Source organism: Periplaneta americana, chromosome 12 (genome assembly GCF_040183065.1).
Source record: "Periplaneta americana isolate PAMFEO1 chromosome 12, P.americana_PAMFEO1_priV1, whole genome shotgun sequence".
NCBI classification, from domain to species: Eukaryota; Metazoa; Arthropoda; class Insecta; order Blattodea; family Blattidae; genus Periplaneta; species Periplaneta americana.
Window position 1 is genome coordinate 15,953,460 of NC_091128.1, and position 15,901 is coordinate 15,969,360.

Sequence of the window (15,901 nt, forward strand, 5' to 3'; positions counted from 1 at the left end):
AGGGGACACTATACTGAAATTTCGCGAAGTTCCTTACTATTAAGAGTTCACAACAGCGAAATCCATAACTACCATACTTACGATTCATCAAACTTTTATCACTGATATATCTCCTTAATAGTGACAAGTGTACAAAATTGCATCCTCCTATAATACGTGGTTTGCATTTTATTAATTATTTTATTAAAACATTGAACCGCTTTATATAAAAAGGCGCTTGCACCACAATTGACATTATTCTTAAGTGATTTTTACTTATATGGATCCTTACATACACGGAATCAAAGCTTACTATAGGGTTTGCTGTAAAATTAGTCAGTAAATTACTACAATTTTTTATTATAAAAATAAAAAATTAATAGCCATAAAATTTCCTAGTAATTTACCCATTAGCTGTACAGAAAATTCCAATAGTAGGCATAATGTTTGTTCCAGTGTATATAAAAAATCATTTAAGTGAATATCAATTAAAAATAATGTAAATTGTGACGCATGGGACTTTTTGTATAAAGCAATACAATATTATTCTACTAAGTTGTTAATAAAATGCAAACCACTTATTATAGAGAGACGAAATTTTGTACATGTGTTACTGCTAACCATATATACTACTGATAAACATTTTGTGTATTTAACTTTAAAAATATGGAAGTTAGTAATTTCAGTATAATGTCCCCAAGGATACACTGACGTGAGGTTTTGTCATTTTTGGTCAAAAAATCGTTTCTTTGTTTTTCTCTTTAAAAATTAATTGTTGGTCTAAAGATGCCCTCTGTCAATTTTCATGACCATACGATCGGTCTATCAGTTATTTAGGGTCACATTTTTAAAAGGCTGCGGACTCTGACTGTTAATTTAAATGCTCCGTCCAAGCCCTCCACTCTGAATTCTGTGACCATTTTGGAAATTACGTTCTATTTCATACATTATTTATTATATTAGATTTCCGATTCAACCAGTGTAGCTTCTCGAAATATTTCTTCATAGAATCCAACAGGTGTTAGGCTACTTCCAAGGTTGCTTTCCTTTTAAAAAACATTCAGTTACAAAAGAGAGCACAACTCTTGTCTAAAGGAAAATTCCCTTGTTGCTAGTAGCCATAACAACGTGTTTTCCATGCTTGGTTTCTGTTTGTGATACAATAAATATTTGCAAGTTTCTAACTGTTTTATTGTTAGTGTTATAATAGTGTCTACAGTCTATAGTGGTTTGTTAATAGTATTTATCTATTATAGTGTTTTCATAAGTTTACATAGTTTTTAGTCACCTTTGTTTACTAGTGTAGGTTAGGTGTGCACAGCGTGGTAGTGTATATAAGGGTAAGTTCTGTATATAATGTGTTAGGTCTATATGTTTCAAAATGCCTAGAAAATAAAAAAGACAGAGACCTGGTTCATTATTATCATCTAAAACTTTGAAGTGAATTTTCTCCAATTTAATTTACTGTAAATTTTTCATTGCTAAAAATTCTACTCTTTCTACAGATTTTGTACTACGTCCATGATTTTTTGTAGAGTTTTTTTTTAATGTATTTATTTTATGTCGTTTTAGCTTAGGAAGTCATATCGCGAAAATACATAAACAATTCTTACAGTTTACATAGAGTTTACTGTATTACAATAATCATTAGAGGTTTTTGAAATGTTCTTAACAAAACTTACTATCAGGATTATACCTAACACTCATATTTTTTGTTGTTGCTGTTGTTTAGTCAAATGTCCGAAGATATCTTTTTTCTGAAGTTTTAAAAGGTATACCTTATTTTTGGTTTACAAGACCAATATTTTTGTTAAATTATTAAAACTAATGAAAATTATACATCTTTGAATCTCATAAGTACTACCAATAAGGCATCACTCATGAGACAACTAGGCCAGGACATAATGGGGTAGGGTGGCCAGTTCCTTTCTCCCTCCAATGCATACTTCGCCGATTAGCTACATATTCCACTAATCAGACTTCAGATGCATACAAACAACTGTTATTCTTCTGTCACATATCGTTAAGTGAGATATACTGCCTGATAAGATACTCGTATATGCATATCAGCCAGAATATCAATAAAAGGTATTTTAATACTATCTTTTTTAAGCTCAAGTTGAATTTTTTTACCTTTTTTTACACTTTTAGTGCATTAAATATTTTTAATTATTTTTTTAGTAAAATAAAAGGAAAATTGTTTAGTAAGTTTTGTTTCTGAAGGTCTGACAAGTATGTAGACAAAAATTCTGGCCATAATAGTAGCAATTTTCGAAAACCTCAATTTACACAATTTAAAATTACACATTAAAAGTAGAATATTGAAATTTCACATCAGTCTAACCTTAATAGGGTTTCTAGTTTCTACGGTCTCTGCATTTTCCAATCGAGACAAAAATACAATCTTGTCTCAAGAATGAATACAGAACTTCACAAATATATTATGTCATTCTTGCAAATAGCAAATAGGATTGAATTCAGAAATGATTGATTTGAAAGGGAGAAGATGGTAAAAATTTGGCACTGATCCTAATAGGTACGTGATATTCATTTGTTTTATGTAGAAATATCATTGCTGAAACAACTTAAATTCTAGATTAGTTTTATAAAAATATTTTGGGGCCCAATTTTTGAAAAAATAAATATCAAAATACAGTCATTCATTAATCTCACAATGTATGCTCGCCAAGAGGAGAAGAAATAGAAGAGAGGGGGTCAATCGTATCTATTCCCTGTTAATCGCTGTTAATTCTATGACACTGCCACGATGAGCGCTAACATCGCCTCTTACCAACATTCCGTCACTGATTTTAGACTCCTGGAAATGGAGAATGAACTTGCGTGCTCTTGGTTTAAGTTGTTAGTCCTGGAACAATTTCTTGCCGTATTTCAAGAACTGAAGAAGAAGACATATTGAATTTTCTTGCCTAGGCGAGGGAAGGATGGCCGGACGAATTAAATGCGAATATCCGTACTGCGGAAGTAAGAAGAGTAGTCACCACTCGAAATGTTTCTTCAAAATACCTGGGATAGTGAGAGGTGAGTTTTCATTTACAATATATAGCAATGTTATCACTTATAACTAATTTGATATAGTTGTAAATTTTGCTAGCCACGTGCATAATTTTAAATTATATAGGTTAGGTTAGCATATATTAATTCATACACACATATACAGAATTTGTAACATCTAGTTACATATTAACAGACTTTTATTATTATTTCTATTGATAGAAAATATATATATATATATATATATATATATATATATATATATATATATATATATATATATATAGAAGATGCATTTTTTGTTTTTATTTTCGAAGCTTTTTATACAGTGCAGGAGAAACTTTGCTGTTTTGCGCACCACACACGGGAGAAAAAAAAGTTATTTCAAACACTGAATATAACCAATAAAATTGCAGCAAACCACGTTGTGTCGTGTGCAGCTTGGTACCGGAGTTTCAATATTCCAATAGAAAAAAATAGAGTAATAGACCCTTTCCTTGAATATTCCCCGCGTGGTATTATTACTTGAGACCTTTACATATTTATAACATTTATTATAAAAATAATAGTAATATGTATAATAATAAATTGCAATAATAATAATAATAATAATAATAATAATAAAAGTCTATTTATGATATAATTAAATGTTATATAGGCTATACTGTATATGTGTATGAAATTACCGTAAGCACAGGAACGTGACTTCGTGGCATTTTATAAAATCACTCTAATAGCCTATAAATTGAAAGGGAACAGCTGCTGTGAGCTATGATGATGTAGCTTATACGTTAACCATTTTATGACATATTTTATACACCTATATTTTATTTTATTTTTTGTTTCGCCTACATTGTATTTTTACAAATGTTGCCTTTAAATACGAATTTTTTCCTGGACCAAAATTAGGCCTACAATAGAAATGATGAGATAATTAGTATTTTAACGTGAAGCTGACTGGAGGAGTTTATTTTAATTTTTCTTGGTTCTCAAAGTGATTTTATTAAGTGCCATGAAATGGTTTTCCTGTGCTCATAATTTATATTTATTTTACACTTTATTTCAATTTTTTTCAGATGCAAGGCATGCCTAGAAGCATTGGGCATATAAGATATGATGGTTAAAGAGCCCAACAAACTGCACAACAGCTTTCGGGAGCCATACCTTGCAAAGTTGAAGCTATCTCCAATGGTCAAGGTAACTTACTTAAGTAACTGCAAGCCTTTTATATTATGCAATTTCAGTGCTTCATATCTATACCTATAAATTCTGTCGTAATTGCAAATTGTGAATGAATACATAAAGAAAAGCCATTCACACAAATAGTAAAGTATCAGGCTAAGTAGATCCCATAATTAAAGCTTTGGGGCGAATAATGGTCTGTATTGCAATCTGCTAACTGGGCAGGAGGAACGAAAATGTTACATCGTCATTCCACTCATAAATAATTTACTATCGGACGGGCAACATACACCGTTATTCCATCAATATGTTTTGTACACTAAGCAAAGTATAGATTGTATGTTACTGAAAGTCATATTACACATCGGAGAAGTTTGTAATATTATGAACAGAATAATAATGAACACAATGACAAACACAGTTTTTAAATGTTGACTATAAGAGAGTAATACATTTTAAACAGTTCCTTTCTGACATCAAAAGCAAGCTGTGAGCACATCTTGAAAGAATTTCCGAAAATCTGTTCCTGAAACGAAATAACTTGATAACATTCTAAGATAAAGTATAATGGCAAAAATTGTAACATAAACCATTATTCGGCCCAACGCTTCAATTGTAACCTCTATCCTTGGTGGTACAGGACTACTTACTCTTGCTGTCAGTTCATAATTGTAACCTTTTGGTTGTTTTATTTTGTACGGGAAGAAACAGAGGACCCCCGCCAGAGAGGCTGGTGACCCCCCAAGAGAGGAGAGGCAGTGAGAAGCGCCGGGGGAGCCCCCAAGAATGCAAACCACGGCCACACCGATAGTAACACTGAAGAGGAGGAAAATTTGCAGTCTTCGAGTACAACTGCATCATCTGAGAGGAAGAGTCCTCAAGACCACACAGAGAGATCTGAAGATTGACATTGCCCTTGCAACTTTAAGGAAGAAGGTTCCCGGGCCATTATATGAATTGGTAAAAAATTGTCTCTCCTCAAATGCAAGGTATGTACAGAGAGTTCGGTGGTCACCGGAATTGAAAGCAAAGGCTCTTAATATTTATTTACAGAGCCCAAGTGCCTATAGAATGATTAGGAAGTTATTAAATTTCCCTTCTAAGGCTACATTGCTTAGAGTTTTGCGAAAGTATATCACTGATGTTGGTTTTAGTGACAAATTATTCGACATACTAAGGAATGCCTGTAGTAAGATGACTCACACTGACAAAGTAGGTTGCCTTATGTGGGATGAAATATCTTTAAAAGCAGTGTTGACAAGCAATAAATGTCTGCAGCAACTAAATGGCTTAATGTCCGTGTTGCACTATTGAACATATACCAGGAGTAGCAGAATTTGCTAAGAAGTAATTCATTACCTGCTTGTAATAAAGACATAGACCACTCACCATAGACACAAGCATCTGATTTGCAGGATTACCTGACAAGTGTTTTTCAAATCTTTGAAATCCATCAACAAAATCATCATTATTGTTACAAGCCAAGCTGATTTTAGTGGTATTTCATCGCATATGAGACAGCACAGCTCATCTATGTCACTCATTTTGTCACAAGCATATTTTAGCTTATCCAGTATTTTCTCACAAAACCCAACATCATTTGTATATAAGGCAAACTTTCGTAGAAGAGTGGCTTTACAAGGAATACTCAATAATTTTCTAACAATTCTGTTTCACTTGTACTGTGTAAGTAGATATTAAGGGCTTTACATTTGAATTCTGTTAACCAGGGACATTCCTGTACAAATCATGAACCAGAGGATTGTCTGCAGGATTGTATATGTAAAATAATATTAACATTACTTTTCATATACAACTTTATCTTCGCTGACACTCCTCTTCTTCATGTCAACGAGAACTGCAGATGTGAGAAGTTTTGCACCTAATGTGTTTGTGAAACTGGATGCAGAAAAGTGATGTGCACATTTACTGATACTGTGGTATTGTGGCCAAATGAGTATGTTTTCTTTGTGTATTTTTGATTTAAGATTTTGCATGTTTAATTTTAGTTGCTATTTATTGCTATTTTGTATTGTTCTTGTATTTTTGTTACATTATGTTTCTTGTTATGATTTGGTATTTTTCTCAAACAAAAGGAACCTAAATTAACTACAATACGAAGTAACTCAAGGCAATAATAATTTTTTTTTCTTGAAATAACATCATAATATCAAACACAGGACCGATGTTGTTGGCATATTTCAACAAAGCCTGTGAAATGTACTGTAGACTCTATTTACCATAATCGCAATGTTGGAACATAAAGTTATTGTATTCTGCACTAGCATTTAGAATATTTTCATATTAAATGACAAATTATGCCATTGAGGAAATAAATACAGTAGTAGGTGCTACATATACGTTGGACTTCTTAAACCTGTACAACTTAACTGAAATCAACAAATGCTGAGTTTTTGGCAATAATCCCATTAACTCTCTTACTCTACTCTCTAATATTCCCCACAGGCAGCTTAAAATTTCATGTTGAAGTTTACAGACAAACTGGCATAATGTCATTAAATATTAATTTTCATTGTCTTAATTTTATGTTTATCACGTACTGTGTATGATTTTATTTCTTCAATTTGTTATATTTGTGTTTCTCAGAGAAATGGAACTTAAATTAACTAACTACAACACTAATGTTCGTAATGTTTGAACACAAAGTTACACTAGTGAATACAATATTTTCCAATATTCCCCACATATAGTCCAAAATGTAATGTAGAAGTTCATGAACAAACTGACATAATGTCATTAAGTGTTAATCTTAAAAAAAATATTTGTGCATGATTGCCTTCAATGTAACCAGAAGACTTTACACATTATAGCTACTTATTTGGAGACAATAAGAACACAGCATTGTAGACTCCAATTTCTACTAAGGGTGATTTGAAATTATTTTCCTTACAACACAATAACTAATGGTAGTATATCTGAAAATATCAGAAAATTAAGCGGTTAGCTGACTTCAAAGAGCAGAGATTACTTCATTAATAAATATGTAGAGTGTTAAGAATGTTTAGGTATGATTTTTTTCTTTGTGTAACATTTACTACTATGTTGTTAATATTATATAATAGTACCTATCGTGAGCTCACGATCTTTTCTCTATTACAGTAAAACATCAAACAGTTAATTTCAATAAAGATCTTTGTGTTTATGTACAAAATGAAATATTGTTAATAAATAAATCAGATACATTCCAACATAACAGATTTGCTTGGTCATGTCTAAATCATTTCCAATTTCACAGTCCATTTCCTACCTCTACTACTCTACTTCATGAGATATCCCGTTCTGAAAACATTTATGGTATTGTAATTTACAAAAAAAGGTTTCTGGCTAAAGATCTTAAAACAAAAAAAAAAAAAAAAAAAAGGAATTATAATAGGGATGGTTACATTTCAAACATTCATGTTAATATGAATGTAACGGGGATGTGCAAAGAAGTATTTTGAAATTCCCGCTATTTCCGGTGCAGGAAGTCGTTTGAAAATACCGCCATTTTTGTGCATGTGGCGCTCCACTGCTGGTAAAAAGAAGCTTCTTGACAGATTACACTTAATCCGCCTCTTGAGCCCCTCTCTTCTATTCTACTCCTCTTGATGCTCGCTTAGGTAGTGGATCGTTTCTTTTTATATTTATAGTCACTTCTTTCCTTTTTCCTTATTTCTTTCACTTTTTCACAGAGAAAACAAATGTTCGCTTTTTTCAGTTGTCTGTGAACAGTTCTGAACACAGCAGCACTGCATTTTTTCGCACTTAAATTACATTTTTTCCCTATGCTACTTTATACTGCATAGCGCGCGCTGGACTAACAATGGCGGATTTGTCGGCATTTCCCGGCTCAAACGATTGCGGTACTCTGGATATCCACGGACTCTGGTCTTCAGCAGAGTACGTGGATATACCAGAGTAGCGCAATCACCGAGTCGGCCGTCATTGTTAGTCCGTTTCAACACGCTAGGTATAGGAATATTAAAGTAAAACTCAGATATTTTTAATTTGAAAGGCAAAAACTTGTAAAGGATCTTCTTACATTATAGAAAATTATTGTCAGTCAACATACTAATGTAAAAAAAACTTCATTTAATAATTATAATAGCATAAATACACATTTAAGTGTACAATACAGTCCTTCATAAACGTATCAGTTGTAGATATTACAGCAAAAAGAACATAATAAATTACAAGTAACAAATTAAAACAACAATGTTTCAAATAAAATAACAATAAATCCAAACATTTGCAACTACATTCCTCGTGCGAACTCTCCGGCTTCCGCATATAAGGGGACACTATACTGAAATTTCGCGAAGTTCATTAGAATTAAGAGTTCACAACAGCGAAATCCTTAACTACCATACTTACGAAGTTAGATTCATCAAAATTTTGTCACTTATATATCTGCTTAATAGTGACAAGTGTACAAAATTGCATCCGCCTATGATACGTGGTTTGCATTTTATTAATTATTTTATTAAAATATTGAACCGCTTTATATAAAAAGGCGCTTGCACCACAATTGACATTATTCTTAAGTGATTTTTACTGATAAGGATCCTTACATACATGGAATCAAAGCTTACTATAGGGTTTGCTCTAAAATTAATCAGTAAATTACTAGAATTTTCTATTATAAAAAATAAAAAAATATTAGCCATAAAATACCTAGTAATTTACCTATTCGCTGTACAGAAAATTCCAATAGTAATGTTTGTTCCAATGTATATAAAGAATGTTATAAGTCAATATCAATTAAAAATAATGTAAATTGTGACGCATGGGACTTTTTGTATAAAGCAATACAATATTATTCTATTAAGTTATTAATAAAATGCAAACCACTTATTATAGAGAGACGAAATTTTGTACATGTGTTATTAACTAACCAGATAACATTTTGTGAATTTAGCTTTAAAAATATGGAAGTTAGTAATTTCAGTATAATGTCCCCAAGGATACACTGACGTGAGGTTTTGTCATTTTTGGTCAAAAAATCGTTTCTTTGTTTTTCTCTTTAAAAATTAATTTTTGGTCTAAAGATGCCCTCTGTCAATTTTCATGACCATACGATCGGTCTATCAGTTATTTAGGGTCACATTTTTAAAAGGCTGCGGACTCTGACTGTTAATTTAAATGCTCCGTCCAAGCCCTCCACTCTGAATTCTGTGACCATTTTGGAAATTACGTTCTATTTCATACATTATTTATTATATTAGATTTCCGATTCAACCAGTGTAGCTTCTCGAAATATTTCTTCATAGAATCCAACAGGTGTTAGGCTACTTCCAAGGTTGCTTTCCTTTTAAAAAACATTCAGTTACAAAAGAGAGCACAACTCCTGTCTAAAGGAAAATTCCCTTGTTGTTAGTAGCCATAACAACGTGTTTTCCATGCTTGGTTTCTGTTTGTGATACAATAAATATTTGCAAGTTTCTAACTGTTTTATTGTTAGTGTTATAATACTGTCTACAGTCTATAGTGGTTTGTTAATAGTATTTATCTATTATAGTGCTTTTATAAGTTTACATAGTTTTTTAGTCACCTTTGTTTACTAGTGCAGGTTAGGTATGCACAGCGTGGTAGTGTATATAAGGGCAAGTTCTGTATGTAATATGCTAGGTCTATATGTTTCAAAATGCCTAGAAAATAAAAAAGACAGAGACCTGGTTCACAATTATCATCATCCAAAACTTTGAAGTGAATTTTCTCCACTTTAATTTACTGTAAATTTTTCATTGCTAAAAATTCTACTCTTTCTACAGATTTTGTACTACGTCCATGATTTTTTGTAGAGTTTTTTTTAATGTATTTATTTTATGTCGTTTTAGCTTAGGAAGTCATATCGCGAAAATACATAAACAATTCTTACAGTTTACATAGAGTTTACTGTATTACAATAATCATTAGAGGTTTTTGAATATGTTCTTAATAAAACTTACTATCAGGATTATACCTAACACTCATATTTTATGTTGTTGCTATTGTTTAGTCAAATGTCCGAAGACATGTTTGAATCTCATAAGTACCATCACTCATGAAACAACTAGGCCAGGACATAATGGGGTAGGGTGGCCAGTTCCTTTCTCCCTCCAATGCATACTTCGCCGATTAGCTACATATTCCACAAATCAGACTTCAGATGCATACCGGTACAAACAATTGTTCTTCCTCTGACACATATCGTCAAGTGAGATGTACTGCCTGATAATATATATGCATATGAGCCAGAATATCAATAAAAAGTATTTTTAATATTTTTTATGCTCGAGTTGAATTTGTTTTTCTTTTTTTTTTTTTTTACACTTTTAGTAAATTAAATATTTTTAATTATTTTTTTTAGTAAAATAAAAGGAAAATTGTTTAGTAAGTTTTGTTTCTGAAGGTCTGACAAGTATGTAGACAAAAATTCTGGCCATAATAGTAGCAATTTTTGAAAACCTAAATTTACACAATTTAAAATTACAAATTAAAAGTACAAAATTTCAGAGATCTACCTAGAATAGTTTAGAAAATTGGAATTTCACATCAGTCTAACCTTAATAGCGTTTCTAGTTTCTACGGTCTCTGCATTTTCCAATCTAGCCAAACAATACAATCTTGTCTCAAGAATGAATTCAGAACTTCACAAATATATTATGTCATTCTTGCAAATAGCAAATAGGATTAAATTCAGAAATGCTTGATTTGAAAGGGGGAAGATGGTAAAAATGTGACACTGTTCCTAATTGGTACGTGATTTTCATTTGTTTTATGTAGAAATATCATTGCTGAAACAACTTAAATTCTAGATTAGTTTTATAAAAATATTTTGGGGGCCCAATTTTTGAAAAAATAAATATCAAAATACCGTCATTCATTAATCTCACAATATATGCTCGCTTAGGTAGCGGATCGTTCCTTTTTATATTTATAGTCCCTTCTTTCCTTTTTCCTTATTTCTTTCACCTTGTCATCGAGAAAACAAATGTGCGCTTTTTTTCAGTTCTCTGTGGACAGTTCTGAATACAGCAGCATTACATTTTTTTGCACTTAAATTGCATACTTTCCCTATGCTACTGTATACTGCATAGCGCGCTGGACTAACAATGGCGGATTTGTCGGCATTTGCCGGCTCAAACTATTGCGGTACTCCGGATATCCACAGACTCTGCTGAAGACCAGAGTCAGTGGATATACCAGAGTATCGCAATCACCGAGTCGGTCGCCATTGTTATTCCTTTTCAACACGCTAGGGATAGGAATATTTAAAGTGAAACTCAGATATTTTCAATTTGAAGGGCAAAAACTTATAAAGGATCTTCTTAGATTTTAGAACATTATTGTCAGTCAACATACTAATGTATAAAAATTTTATTTAATAATTATTACAGCATAAATATACATTTAAGTGTTCAATACACTCCTTCATAAACGTCACAGTTGTAGGTATTACAGCAGCATGAGCTTAATAAATTACAAGTAACAAATGAAAAGTACAATGTTGCAAATAAAATAACAATAAATGTAAACATTTCCAACTGCATCCCTCGTGCAAACTCTCCGGCTTCCGCATAAAAGGGGATACTATATTGAAATTTCTCGAAGTTCATTAGTTTTAAGAGTTCACAACAGTGAAATCAATAACTACCATACTTACGGAGCTAGATTCACCAAATTTTGGTCACTGGTATATATCTGCTTAATAGTGACAAGTGTACAAAATTGCATCCGCCTATGATACGTGGTTTGCATTTTATTACTTATGATATTAAAATATTGAACCGCTTTATATAAAAAGGCGCTTGCACCACAATTGACATTATTCTTAAGTGATTTTTACTTATATGGATCCTTACATACATGGAATCAAAGCTTACTATAGGGTTTGCTCTAATAGTGACAAGTGTACAAAATTGCATCCGCCTATGATACGTGGTTTGCATTTTATTACTTATTATATTAAAATATTGAACCGCTTTATATAAAAAGGCGCTTGCACTACAATTGACATTATTCTTAAGTGATTTTTACTTATATGGATCCTTACATACATGGAATCAAAGCTTACTATAGGGTTTGCTCTAATAGTGACAAGTGTACAAAATTGCATCCGCCTATGATACGTGGTTTGCATTTTATTACTTATTATATTAAAATATTGAACCGCTTTATATAAAAAGGCGCTTGCACTACAATTGACATTATTCTTAAGTGACTTTTACTTATATGGATCCTTACATACATGGAATCAAAGCTTACTATAGGGTTTGCTCTAAAATTAATCAGTAAATTACTAGAATTTTCTATTATAAAAAATAAAAATAATAATAGCCATAAAATACCTAGTAATTTACCTATTCGCTGTACAGAAAATTCCAATAGTAATGTTTGTTCCAATGTATATAAAGAATGTTATAAGTCAATATCAATTAAAAATAATGTAAATTGTGACGCATGGGACTTTTTGTATAAATCAATACAATATTATTCTATTAAGTTATTAATAAAATGCAAACCACTTATTATAGAGAGACGAAATTTTGTACATGTGTTATTAACTAACCAGATAACATTTTGTGAATTTAGCTTTAAAAATATGGAAGTTAGTAATTTCAGTATAATGTCCCCAAGGATACAGTGACGTGAGGTTTTGTCATTTTTGGTCAAAAAATCGTTTCTTTGTTTTTCTCTTTAAAAATTAATTTTTGGTCTAAAGATACCCTCTGTCAATTTTCATGACCATACGATCGGTCTATCAGTTATTTAGGGTCACATTTTTAAAAGGCTGCGGACTCTGACTGTTAATTTAAATGCTCCGTCCAAGCCCTCCACTCTGAATTCTGTGACCATTTTGGAAATTACGTTCTATTTCATACATTATTTATTATATTAGATTTCCGATTCAACCAGTGTAGCTTCTCGAAATATTTCTTCATAGAATCCAACAGGTGTTAGGCTACTTCCAAGGTTGCTTTCCTTTTAAAAAACATTCAGTTACAAAAGAGAGCACAACTCTTGTCTAAAGGAAAATTCCCTTGTTGTTAGTAGCCATAACAACGTGTTTTCCATGCTTGGTTTCTGTTTGTGATACAATAAATATTTGCAAGTTTCTAACTGTTTTATTGTTAGTGTTATAATAGTGTCTACAGTCTATAGTGGTTTGTTAATAGTATTTATCTATTATAGTGCTTTTATAAGTTTACATAGTTTTTTAGTCACCTTTGTTTACTAGTGTAGGTTAGGTATGCACAGCGTGGTAGTGTATATAAGGGCAAGTTCTGTATGTAATATGCTAGGTCTATATGTTTCAAAATGCCTAGAAAATAAAAAAGACAGAGACCTGGTTCACAATTATCATCATCCAAAACTTTGAAGTGAATTTTCTCCACTTTAATTTACTGTAAATTTTTCATTGCTAAAAATTCTACTCTTTCTACAGATTTTGTACTACGTCCATGATTTTTTGTAGAGTTTTTTTTAATGTATTTATTTTATGTCGTTTTAGCTTAGGAAGTCATATCGCGAAAATACATAAACAATTCTTACAGTTTACATAGAGTTTACTGTATTACAATAATCATTAGAGGTTTTTGAATATGTTCTTAATAAAACTTACTATCAGGATTATACCTAACACTCATATTTTATGTTGTTGCTATTGTTTAGTCAAATGTCCGAAGACATGTTTGAATCTCATAAGTACCATCACTCATGAAACAACTAGGCCAGGACATAATGGGGTAGGGTGGCCAGTTCCTTTCTCCCTCCAATGCATACTTCGCCGATTAGCTACATATTCCACAAATCAGACTTCAGATGCATACCGGTACAAACAATTGTTCTTCCTCTGACACATATCGTCAAGTGAGATGTACTGCCTGATAATATATATGCATATGAGCCAGAATATCAATAAAAAGTATTTTTAATATTTTTTATGCTCGAGTTGAATTTGTTTTTCTTTTTTTTTTTTTTTACACTTTTAGTAAATTAAATATTTTTAATTATTTTTTTTAGTAAAATAAAAGGAAAATTGTTTAGTAAGTTTTGTTTCTGAAGGTCTGACTAGTATGTAGACAAAAATTCTGGCCATAATAGTAGCAATTTTTGAAAACCTAAATTTACACAATTTAAAATTACAAATTAAAAGTACAAAATTTCAGAGATCTACCTAGAATAGTTTAGAAAATTGGAATTTCACATCAGTCTAACCTTAATAGCGTTTCTAGTTTCTACGGTCTCTGCATTTTCCAATCTAGCCAAACAATACAATCTTGTCTCAAGAATGAATTCAGAACTTCACAAATATATTATGTCATTCTTGCAAATAGCAAATAGGATTAAATTCAGAAATGCTTGATTTGAAAGGGGGAAGATGGTAAAAATTTGACACTGTTCCTAATTGGTACGTGATTTTCATTTGTTTTATGTAGAAATATCATTGCTGAAACAACTTAAATTCTAGATTAGTTTTATAAAAATATTTTGGGGGCCCAATTTTTGAAAAAATAAATATCAAAATACCGTCATTCATTAATCTCACAATGTATGCTCGCTTAGGTAGCGGATCGTTCCTTTTTATATTTATAGTCCCTTCTTTCCTTTTTCCTTATTTCTTTCACCTTGTCATCGAGAAAACAAATGTGCGCTTTTTTTCAGTTCTCTGTGGACAGTTCTGAACACAGCAGCATTACATTTTTTTGCACTTAAATTGCATACTTTCCCTATGCTACTGTATACTGCATAGCGCGCTGGACTAACAATGGCGGATTTGTCGGCATTTGCCGGCTCAAACTATTGCGGTACTCCGGATATCCACAGACTCTGCTGAAGACCAGAGTCAGTGGATATACCAGAGTATCGCAATCACCGAGTCGGTCGCCATTGTTATTCCTTTTCAACACGCTAGGGATAGGAATATTTAAAGTGAAACTCAGATATTTTCAATTTGAAGGGCAAAAACTTATAAAGGATCTTCTTAGATTTTAGAACATTATTGTCAGTCAACATACTAATGTATAAAAACTTTATTTAATAATTATTACAGCATAAATATACATTTAAGTGTTCAATACACTCCTTCATAAACGTCACAGTTGTAGGTATTACAGCAGCATGAGCTTAATAAATTACAAGTAACAAATGAAAAGTACAATGTTGCAAATAAAATAACAATAAATGTAAACATTTCCAACTGCATCCCTCGTGCAAACTCTCCGGCTTCCGCATAAAAGGGGATACTATATTGAAATTTCTCGAAGTTCATTAGTTTTAAGAGTTCACAACAGTGAAATCAATAACTACCATACTTACGGAGCTAGATTCACCAAATTTTGGTCACTGGTATATATCTGCTTAATAGTGACAAGTGTACAAAATTGCATCCGCCTATGATACGTGGTTTGCATTTTATTACTTATGATATTAAAATATTGAACCGCTTTATATAAAAAGGCGCTTGCACCACAATTGACATTATTCTTAAGTGATTTTTACTTATATGGATCCTTACATACATGGAATCAAAGCTTACTATAGGGTTTGCTCTAATAGTGACAAGTGTACAAAATTGCATCCGCCTATGATACGTGGTTTGCATTTTATTACTTATTATATTAAAATATTGAACCGCTTTATATAAAAAGGCGCTTGCACTACAATTGACATTATTCTTAAGTGATTTTTACTTATATGGATCCTTACATACATGGAATCAAAGCTTACTATAGGGTTTGCTCTA

The 15,901-nt window shown here is 31.7% G+C and overlaps 1 long non-coding RNA gene across 1 annotated transcript; it reads left to right on the plus strand.

Annotated features, from left to right (window-relative positions):
• The first annotated feature begins 2,681 nt into the window (after window positions 1-2,681).
• On the plus strand, window positions 2,682-6,695 carry LOC138710189 (uncharacterized). Its single transcript, XR_011335149.1, has 3 exons — window positions 2,682-3,018; window positions 4,068-4,188; window positions 4,879-6,695. It is a non-coding gene; the product is annotated as an uncharacterized lncRNA (long non-coding RNA).
• The last annotated feature ends 9,206 nt before the right edge of the window (window positions 6,696-15,901 follow it).